This window comes from Mastomys coucha, unplaced genomic scaffold (assembly GCF_008632895.1).
Source record: "Mastomys coucha isolate ucsf_1 unplaced genomic scaffold, UCSF_Mcou_1 pScaffold13, whole genome shotgun sequence".
Lineage (NCBI taxonomy): Eukaryota > Metazoa > Chordata > Mammalia > Rodentia > Muridae > Mastomys > Mastomys coucha.
Window position 1 is genome coordinate 54,053,127 of NW_022196895.1, and position 10,467 is coordinate 54,063,593.

The following is a 10,467-nucleotide window of genomic DNA, read 5'->3' on the forward strand; positions in this document are numbered from 1 at the left end:
AAGACAGACGTTTTGGTTTCTTTAACAAAATCAGTTGACTTAGAAGTGGAAAATATGCAGTTTCATGGTCAAGGTTTTAGCAACATGAACTTGAAGCTTCAGTACATGAAATATTGAGAAAAACTATCTTTAAAACACTCTTACTTTTGTTTCTACCAAATGTAGGAAGACACAGGTTCCATCTATTTCCATAGATATGAAAATTTTACAGGTAAACAAGAAGAAAGAAATAGTAACAATTATATCCATACTTAATGTAATCATTTTAATAATATAGAAAGGATTATTTTACATTAGGAATTTTTTACCAAATTAATAACAATGTGTAGCTGCAATGCCTGCTATATTTTCTCCTAAAAATTAGTGTCATTTCAATAATATGCAAATAGGGATTTCAAATAGTTACTTTTAAAAAGTAAAAGGCAAAGCAATTTATAAAACTTGCATACTTTCAGCACATATATTTTGTTTTTTCTTTACTTTTGATAATTTCATGTTTCTTATAAAATACCATCATATATACCCCTTCTTTTCTAAATACACCTATATATGACTAATACAACTCCCTGTTCCTGTCTTTTTAAACACTTTTAATATACCACCCACTAAATTCACTTAGTGTTGCCTATATGTACATGGGTGTGGGACCATTCACTGGGGCATGAAAAACTTACCACTAGTCACATTTAAAAAAAAAAAGTAAGAATGAAGTAAGCATCTCTCGTTCCCAAGAACCATCCAATGCCAGTAGCCTCTCAGGAAGGGTGTGGCCTCCAGGCCACCTGCCCCATGCATGGCTGGAGTTTGACTGGCTTCATCTTACATAGGTACCCACAGCGCTGTGACTTCATGAGTAGGATAGGCATGTCCAGAGGGAGCGTTACACAGCCTTCCCCCCACCTATCTTCTCTCACACAGTCTTTCTTATTATTCTTCAATGTTCCCTGAGCCATAGCAGTGGAGGGATTAATATGGTGCCTCACTTCGAGCTGAGCATTTGATCTTGTATTCTCAGAGCTTTTATTAGAGTGCACCTTTCACCAACCACTGCCCACAACAGAATGAAGCTTCTATGACCAAGGTCGAAAGCAGCCACATTTGTCAGTGCCAGGAGCTGGGTGGAGGGCGAAGTCTAGATGCCAGTAAATTTTTTAAAATAGGGATTGTAAATGCTATTTGATTTAGTAAACAAATTAATATTTACATATATCAGACATACGACATTTTCAGGAGAGCATTTTCATTTTATACAAAGTAGAAATGACATGTAAAATCTTTCTGGGGAAGACGTGAATAGTAACTGCAGCTGCATCTGTCATTTCTCTCTCAGAAGAATGAATTTTGTAAGAGTATTAATTCTTCCTAAATTACTTGCTCAAATAATGTGAATCTGTAAATGCCAGCTGATATGATTCACGGACAACTCACATGTTCCCAAAAGTCATGTGTTTTGAGCATCATTCCAAGGGGGGCAGTGTCAAGAAGTTCTGGGACCTTTAAAGAGTGGGAGCCTAGTGGAAGGTCACAGAGTAGTCCCTCCCTCACAATGTTTTGTTTCCCATTTTCTGGCTATTATTTCTCACCCTAGCCAAAGCCAATCTCTAAAACCATAAGCTAAGTAAATCAGTATGTATGTATATATGTATGTATGTATGTATGTATGTACACATATACATATATGTATATGTATGTATGTAAAGCTCTGGGTATTTTGTTATAGTAACAGAAAGCAGACTAGCATATCGGTGCAACTATCAAGTTCACTTAGTGTTATGGATAGAATAAATGCAGTGACTATTTATTTTTGAATTGCCCAGGAATCATTGGGTTGTTTTCTAGTTTTGTCTCCTCTACAAGGGAACTTTCCCTGGGCCAGTGGTGGCCAAAGATTGTCTTAAACTAAGCAGATCTTCCGTTTTGCCCACCTTAGCGGTTATTTCAGGAAAGGAGGTGGGCCCTGGTGCAGAGGGTACATGTTTTAGTGAGTGCTTCAGAGAAAGAGATCATCCACACACATGGATACAAGTGCAGTGTCTGACACCCGGGTGAGTTTCAAAACAGAATTATTGATGAGCTTTTTAAATAACACTTGTGCTTCTAGTAAAGCTTGTCAAGGGAAAAATCCAAGCAGGAGAAAACTTCAGTGTCAAGGCAAACCAAAGGAAGATGAAAATCCTGGACAAGCAATGCCTTTACCCATCCATGCTGGCCATTTGACATTTGTGACTTCTCATGTATCTTAAGCGTCTACAGATTTTGAAAATGCCCTATGCAGTGAATCTAGTCAAAGTAGAAACAAAATTAGTTTGCTTTTTTTTTTTTTTTTGAGTAACACTGTCTCAAACATAAACAGATAGGACTTCAGTAGTCCAACACACTCCCAGATGGGCAGAGAAGAAGCGGAAGTGCAGAAGGAGGTTGTTGTTTCCTAAATGAGACAGTAGTGAGAAAATGAGGAAACCCCCAAACCACTCAGAGACCTCAAAGAGTCAGAGCTGTGTTCCTGCAGGTTTTCTCGATTAAGGCTGAGGAGCACTAATGCAGGCGAATATCAAACAGGCCGAGAGAATCAGAAAATGTGTGTTGGGGAGAGAGTGCCACGTGCGATGGAGAGATGCCCAGTTTCCAGGTCCATCTTGAGGTCTGCTGCAGTCAGAAGGAGATGGCAAGAAGCTGCAATTGGTAAGGAATGAGGTGGGAGGAACGCCCCTGTTCCCGTGCCTCAGGAACAAAGTCAAGAGCATTGTGTGAGAAAGAGTGGGGAACTTTGTTCCAAAGGCTTCTCTTGAGTAAGAGGAAACGACTGAATGAGTCTGGGTAAGGTAAAACTAGTTGGGGGTGCCGGGGGGAATGAGTACTGTTTGTGATTAAATCTGGAGAAACCACCTTTGGAAATGGGTTTAAATGAAATGATTCTTAATGATATACTGCTACACTCAATTATCATCAGAGAGGAAATGTCCAGCGACTGAGAGGAACAGATGCAGAGGCCTACAGCCAAACTCTAGGTGGAGCCAGGGGAACCCCAGGGAAGAGGGGAAGGAAAAATTGTAGGAGCCAGAGGGGTGGAGAACTGCTAGAACCCGGCCCACAGAATGAACTAAAGCAAGGCTCATAGGGGCTCACAGAGACCGAAGGGACAAACACAGACCTTGGGTCTGACCTAGGTCTCCTGAATATACTTTATGGTCACACAGCTTGGTGTTCTTGTGGGACTTCCAACGATGGGAGTTGAGGGAGTGTCTGACTCTTTTGTCTGCACTTGGGCCCCTTTTCCTCCTACTGGGTTGCCTCATCCAGTCTTGATGTGAGGGCTTATTCCAAGTTGTACCGTATCTTTTTAGACCACGTTCGTCAGATAGCCTTGGGAGGCCTGCTCCTTTAGCAGGGGTTGGGCGCGCGGGGGGGGGGGGGGGGGGGGGGGGGGGGGGGGATGCGGAAGAGGAGTTGATCTGGTGAAAAGGGGGAGGGACAGTTTCTGTGGGGATGTAATATATGAGCGAAGAGTGAAAGTAACAACCAAAGAACGGGTAGGGGCCTTGACTGCGGCAGGTTCAGGCAGGGAAGAGCCAGTAGGCCTTTCTGTATCAGTTTCTTACATGCACAATGAACAAGCTGGTCAGTGAGTAGCACACAGCTGTGGCTTTCACGAGTACCAGAAAGACGCCCGTGTGGAAACACAGGTGCTTGTTCGCTCCACTAGAATGAATGTAAAAGAGGAAAAAAATGAAATCTCTGGAGAAGGTTCAGAAGATGGTGCAGGGCAGAGAGTCAGACACACACACACACACACACACACACACACACACACACCACAGAGAGAGAGAGAGAGAGAGAGAGAGAGAGAGAGAGAGAGAGAGAGAGAGAGAGAGAGAGAGAGAGAGAGAGAGAGAGAGACAGAGACAGAGACAGAGAGAGAGAGACAGAGAGACAGAGAGACAGAGAGACAGAGACAGAGAGCTGAGTATGACAGGTCAGCTGGTCAGAACTGGGTGCCTACTAGGACATCTCAGAAGCATTAGAAGGAAAACTTGGGGAAAAGACTTATCAGTGTATGTTTTTCTAGATCGGAATCTTCAAGTGACTCTGCCTTGAACAGCCCTTCGGAGGATAAAAGGAGTGCTTTTGTTTCCAGGTTTGGGTGAGACCTTGAGCTTCCATTGAAGACATTTCAACTGACCCAGTTTCTTTTCTTTTCTTTTCTTTTTTTTTTTTTTTTTTTTTTTTTTTTTTTTTGTTTGTTTTTCAAGACAGGGTTTCTTTGTATAACCCTGGCTGTCCTGGAACTCACTGTAGACCAGGCTGGCCTTGAACTCAGAAATCCGCCTACCTCTGCCTCCTAAGTGCTGGGATTAAAGGCGTGTGCCACCACTGCCTGGCCTTTTTTTTTTTTTTTTTTTTGTGACCCAGTTTCAAAAATGGTAGTTGCTAAATAAGTAAGCAAGAGTCAGGAAGTACGGGTAGCACTGACAAGTTTCAAGAGAATAAGAAAGGACAGAGTCTTGAGAATGAGTTACTAGGAAATCCAAGCTCATCGCACTCTAGAAAGAAAGGAAAACGAAGAGCTAGTGAGCTCCTGGAAATTAGACTGTCATCTAGCCTCAACAGTACCCTGGCTGATAGAAAGCATAGCACTTTAAAGAGTGAGAAGAGGCTGGCAAAAGAAATAGAAGTCCAGCACCGAGAATTTAACCAGAGAACTGCGGGTTTAGACCTCAGAACCACAGGCCAGGGTGTGAAGCTAGGTTCCTGTCTATGTTTGCACATGCTCAGCTTTATCGGCTTCCTCTCCTGTTTCTTTTCTAGGGATCATCCTCACTGTGCATCGCCAGCGGGACTTGGTTCTACAGCCTCATATGAGAGGAAAAAGGTGAAGCCTTCCCACTAAATGCTTCACTTCTACCATTAGATATTGCTGCCTCCGACGCTGAACTGGAAGTCGGATCAGGAATAAATCAAGAGTCCAGGTGCATAGCTTCTAGTAGCGACAAGTCCCACCTTTTAAATGTGGCCATTTGACACACGCATTTCTTGAGTCTTGCTCTGTAATTTTTCAACACAGCTGTCTAACTTCCTTCCCATAGCGTTTCCTTCTGATTGGGATAGTTACCATTTCTTTGGCTAACAACTGAGAATCCTCTTTTATTTTTATAATTAGATCATAGTCTAGGTAATGGACCTGAAGAAATCCATAGAGAAATTTGGCCTAAGTAGAGATAAAAGCAAATGACTGGTTTCCATATTCCTGTTATTTTCTGCCTTTGAGGACAAGGCCTTAGTGTTATTAATTGGCTCTGCCTGTGGCCATTACAGGAACCACAAGGAATTCAAAGCCTTTTACTAGTGAGCTGATTCAAAAGGTCTCAAAGATGTTAGGGGTGGGGAGGGGGAAGAGATATCTCTACCAAATCTACAAGTTGTAGGTCAGCATCCAACAAAAGCTAAGGACGGTTTATAACTTTCTTAACTTTAATTGTATCTCTCTCAGAGGCACAGCGCCACCAATGCAAGGATCCAACTTGAAAGTCTGATGACTGAAGTTGCTAATAATACCTAATATCGTTTTGACTCACCACTTAAAACAGAGATTTTCAAAGTTATGTGAAGTGGGGCTAGAGAGATTGCTCAGCAGTCAAGAGCCTTAGCTGCTCTTCCAAAGGGCCCCAGTTCCATATCAAGCAGCCATATCAGAGCCATCTGTAATTCCAGCTCCAGGAAACACAAAATCCTCTTCTGATCCCCGTGGTAGGCCTTTGCACACACATAAGTAAGGATGAAAGTTCCATGAGCCACAGACAAAATGTGAAAAGTGATAGGTGTGGCTCACTTGGCTTGCTTTCCTTGCTAACCAAATCTTATCTTCCCAATGTTATTCCTGCTAGGTCGTTCAGATACTCAGGCCTCCTTAGTATAATATAGATGAAACAGTCGAGACTTTGGGCTGTGACGGGCTGGAGTACATTTATCAGGTGTGTCCCATCCATCTCGCACCAGGTCTCTAGAAAGATCCCAGAAAGCACCAATGGCACCTGTGGCTTGTATCATACAAGTAGTAGAGAGTGGGGATAGGAGGGGAGGTATCACTTAAAGATTAAAAACCCAGCAAAGTGGGAATGATCGCGTCCTTTCTGGCAGGTCCCGTGTTTTAAAAAGATGATTTGCTTAAATTTAAAAGGTGATTACATCATGAGATTTACAACCTATGTAGATGAAAAAAATCAAAAATAACACTAAGAAATGGTCATGGTGGCCCAAAGTCTATAATCCTAGAACTTGGGAGGCTGAGGCAGAAGAATTACTGTGAGTTACAGGCTAGCCTGAGCTATGGAACAAGATCCTGTTTCAAAAATAGTAGGTGGGGGAGTCTTTTTTTTTTTTTTTTTTTGAAAGCAAAGAGCCTGTTTCCTGTTGGGTTGCTGGAGTTCTTTGAAGTCCCACAGGGACAAGACAAAGCAGTAGAGACAGATGCTGTGCAGATGGTAGCTGGCTATCACACAGCTGAGGGATTATATGCCTTTATAGCATCCAGAAGCAGTCGACTCATTCTGGAGGGGAAGGAAAAATGTTATCCGTTGCTTTCTTGCTGCAAACATGACCCTAAAATATGGCCTAGGAAAATAGATAGGGCTACATTCTTGCCATGTAAGACATTCAGGACCCATGGCAAATTGCTACCTGCAGCATCCTAATTCCTATAGTTTGAATAATTGTGTCCCTCCGTAATTCATGTTGAAGCAATCTCCAATATGGCTGTTGTGAGAAGAGGGACCTTTAGGGAATGATTGGCTGAGGAAGGCTCTACCCTCATGAATGGAGTTACTACACTCTTCACGGAGGCTTCAGAAATCTTTGGTCCTTTTGGTTCTTGTGCCAGGTGAAAGCACGTCCTTTCTGCTGTGGGAAGATTCTATGAGAGCTGCTGACTGTGAAGTTCTTCGCATCATCTTGAGTCTTGATCATGGACATCCCAGAGTCCAGATCTTCATAGGCACAATATTATCATCTTCCTTCAAACTTCTGAATGTACTTATCTAGAGATAAATTTCCCTTTTTTTCTATAGAAAAATATAGATCTAAAATATATATCTACAGTATATATTACATATAATATATAATTATATATTGTATATTTTAAAATATAAGATATTCTACATTACTTTAGGCTAATGCTTTCTAATTATTTCAAACGCTAAGATATGAGATTCTTTCATATTTGCTTCTGCTTATTTGCAAGGTCTCACATGTATGTTTACAGCATGCAGTCAATTGATGGGAAGGGGGACTCACCTATCGTTTTGCACCTAGGGCTCAGTGTGAACAAAATGACAATCCATTATTGTCTCTCTCATGGTTTTTGATATTATATGGCTCTTGATATTCTCTCTCTTCCATTCATTGTATTTAGTGGCTCGCTGGTAGAATAAAATTTAACACTCACAAAACAAAACAAAGATGAAGTATACGAGTCCTTGGAAGTCAAACAAACCAGCAGCAAGAGGGATCTCCCAGAGGAGCTGCACGAGAAGGAGGCACAGTTCAGAGCTGAGAGGTGAACAGCATGAGTAATGAGGCTGGTGTGATCTGTCTTAAATATATTTACACATTTATGAAATGTAAGCTTGGATCACGTAGTGTCCATAAATTAAACAGCCAACGAGATTCCAAGATGAAGTCATTTTATTACATAGGAAAGTTTAATTTATCAACTTCAAGAACCCAGAACACTTACACTGTCTTTTGAGCTTTCTGAATCCATTTGCTTGTTTTGGTGTTTGGCCCAATGAAAGATATCTCAGGAGATCATATTTTATAAGTGAATGCAAACATATGAAGCAACTTGATGGTCTGGAGTTTATATTTAAACAAGTTGGTGTTATTCTGGTTTAATTCTGTCCCCCATAATGCAGACAAGTCATATTTTTATTAAGGAAAACAGACAAAAGCCTGTCTCAGAAGTGCCGAAACTGCAAGTGGGGAGTCGCTTGAATCTATAGAATCAGTGCCCTTAATTCCACACAGATGTCTTGGTGCATTCCTGTAAGATTTCAGACTGAAAAGGAAATGTTAGTTACACCCTTCTCCTAACAGCCTAGGCGAAAATATTTCACATATTCTACGTATGTTTTGCTAACAGCAAAAAGAGACAAAAATGAAGTAATTGTCACTTTGAGTTTAATACTTCACTATTAGCAAAAACCAACACGTGCATTTAACTGGCAGCACATCACCTCTTTCCAGTGGCAGTCTCCACACTTCAAAGCATAAAAACACAATTCATGTTTTCAAATGGCGATTGGGGGAAACAATGTGTTGACAGGATTTCTATTTATTTCTAGCGAGCTACGCTGTATGAATGCCGCGTGTTTGTACTTACTTATAGGCGCAGGGGGATGGATGCAATTGTTCTTTATAAACACTGAGAAGGGTAAAGACATCATCTGAAGGAACTACATAATGGCTAGTGTTGGACGGTGTGGATCATGATTAGTGTCTCAGCGTTCTCCGGATCATCTTTGGATGGATGACTAGGTCAGCAGCTCTTGTTGGATACTGAAGAAACCGTTATCATTCCTTAGCAAGGGTAAATATATTCCATGGAAGCCAACCTTTCCCTTTTCCAATCCAAGCCCCAACCAGGCCCAACCCTACTTAGCTTCCTAGATTGGATGTGTTCAGAGTGGTATAGTCATCGATCATTCTCTCTCAACATCCTTCTCACAAATCATAACTTCATTCTCAAGTCTTTCCTAATGGGTAACTGTTGTTAGAAATATGGCTGTGGCCCAAGTTATGAAAAATACTCATTTTTCTAGATTCAATCTGTGCCTTTTGGTTTTCTGAATAATAATAATAAAAAAAAGGTCTAGTTTCAGGAAAGTTAAAGAGCTAACCAGAAGTCACTTGGCTAGAAAGTGTAAACAACAGATTTATTCCTGATGACTTATGTGTCAGTAATATTCCAGTGATTAGGGTGTAGGATTTCCCTAATGTTCGTTTGTTAATCAGCTAGCATCTAAAGGCAATTGAACCTTGGCATTTCTTGCTGAGAAGAAAAGCATCAAGTTAACTTGGACCTAGGGAACCAAGAAATGCTTTTCAAGGCATTTAGTGATAGTGAGGGCCAGATGTCTGGGTGCTGTGAAACATTTTCAGGCATGCAAGTGTTCAAAGATAAGCAATGAGCTTACAAGACCCAGTTAAGGATTGTCTCAGTGGCCAGTGTTAGATGCTAATGTATAAAAACAATGGCCAGAGAGCTGGGAAAGTTGCATATTTCTGTTGTGTAGCTCCTATAGGAGCTTCTCAACAGGAAGGACAGATGTGTCGAGCACATGTGTTTAGACTGGGGAAACACAAGCAGTAAACTTTCTTACAAGATGCTGAGAACATAGCTTCAGAAGTTGAGATCAGTTAGAGCTAGTGAATATGGGGTTGATTTGTGGCTTGTAAACCCCATCCAGATGTGACCTGCCAACAGAAGTCAAAGTTATTACTAGCCCCCCGCCCTGCTGACTCTAAAGGCCCTAGGTATATGAATCAACATCTTATTTGGGGAATCCTTGCAGAGAAAGATGGTGGAGGAGACTTGGAATTTCTGGTACCTTGCAGCCAACCTGGGGACCTTAGCACTCACCACACCCTGGACTTGATATCACTGTGCCCTTGGTGTTCTTAAAGAAGATACACACAGGGGAAACAGTGTGACTAAGACACATGTGCAATCAAACTGAGGCTTCCTGTGCACCGTGAAAGGTTGAAATGTCCTATCACTTCTTGTTCTTTGGTCAGGAACAGAGTGAGCACACACAATGCATTTCATGACAGGATGCAGTGGTCTGTTTACATCTGCCGCCATTCTACATTAGCAGGAGTCAGGAATTTGAAGGACAAGTGCTTCTTGTTGCCGTGTATAGGTACAAATCTTCAAGTGCAGAAGGTAGGTTTTTGCTTCAGTGTCACAGAAAAGGCTGAAACAGAGTCTGATGCCAGACTCTGCCTCTAGATCAGAGGTTCTCAACCTGTGTGTGAGTCATGGCCGCTTTGGGGGTCGAAAAACCCTCTCATAGGGTCAGATAGCAGATACCTTGCATATTACCTATTTATATTACGATTTTTTTTGTAATTCCATTTTTTATTTGAGTATGGAAAAACAACAAAAATAACCCCACAGGACAATAAGACTTTAGAGAAAATAAAATAGCTGAATATAATGTGTGGGTTTTGGTTTCTTTTGAGAACAAAGATTCCCTTTGGGATTGTTTCCAGGTCACTTTATTGGCTGTCTTGTATTTAGAGCTCAGCTGTTTACAAGTGGAATGAAAACAAACTGGATCCAAAGTCCAAAATCTCAATTCTGATATTTCTTACCACATAAAAATAACCCTTAAAAATTTTTAAAAAAGACCTAAATATTTGAGCTCAGAATTACTTTATTATTATTTTGGTTTATTTATTTATTTTTAAAAT

At 41.1% G+C, this 10,467-nt stretch overlaps 1 long non-coding RNA gene across 1 annotated transcript; it reads left to right on the forward strand.

Moving 5' to 3' along the window:
* Window positions 1–3,436: 3,436 nt before the first annotated feature.
* Window positions 3,437–7,665, forward strand: LOC116087672. The gene is made up of 4 exons (XR_004117554.1): window positions 3,437–3,530; window positions 4,067–4,141; window positions 4,807–4,967; window positions 7,406–7,665. It is a non-coding gene; the product is annotated as an uncharacterized LOC116087672 (long non-coding RNA).
* Window positions 7,666–10,467: the final 2,802 nt, after the last annotated feature.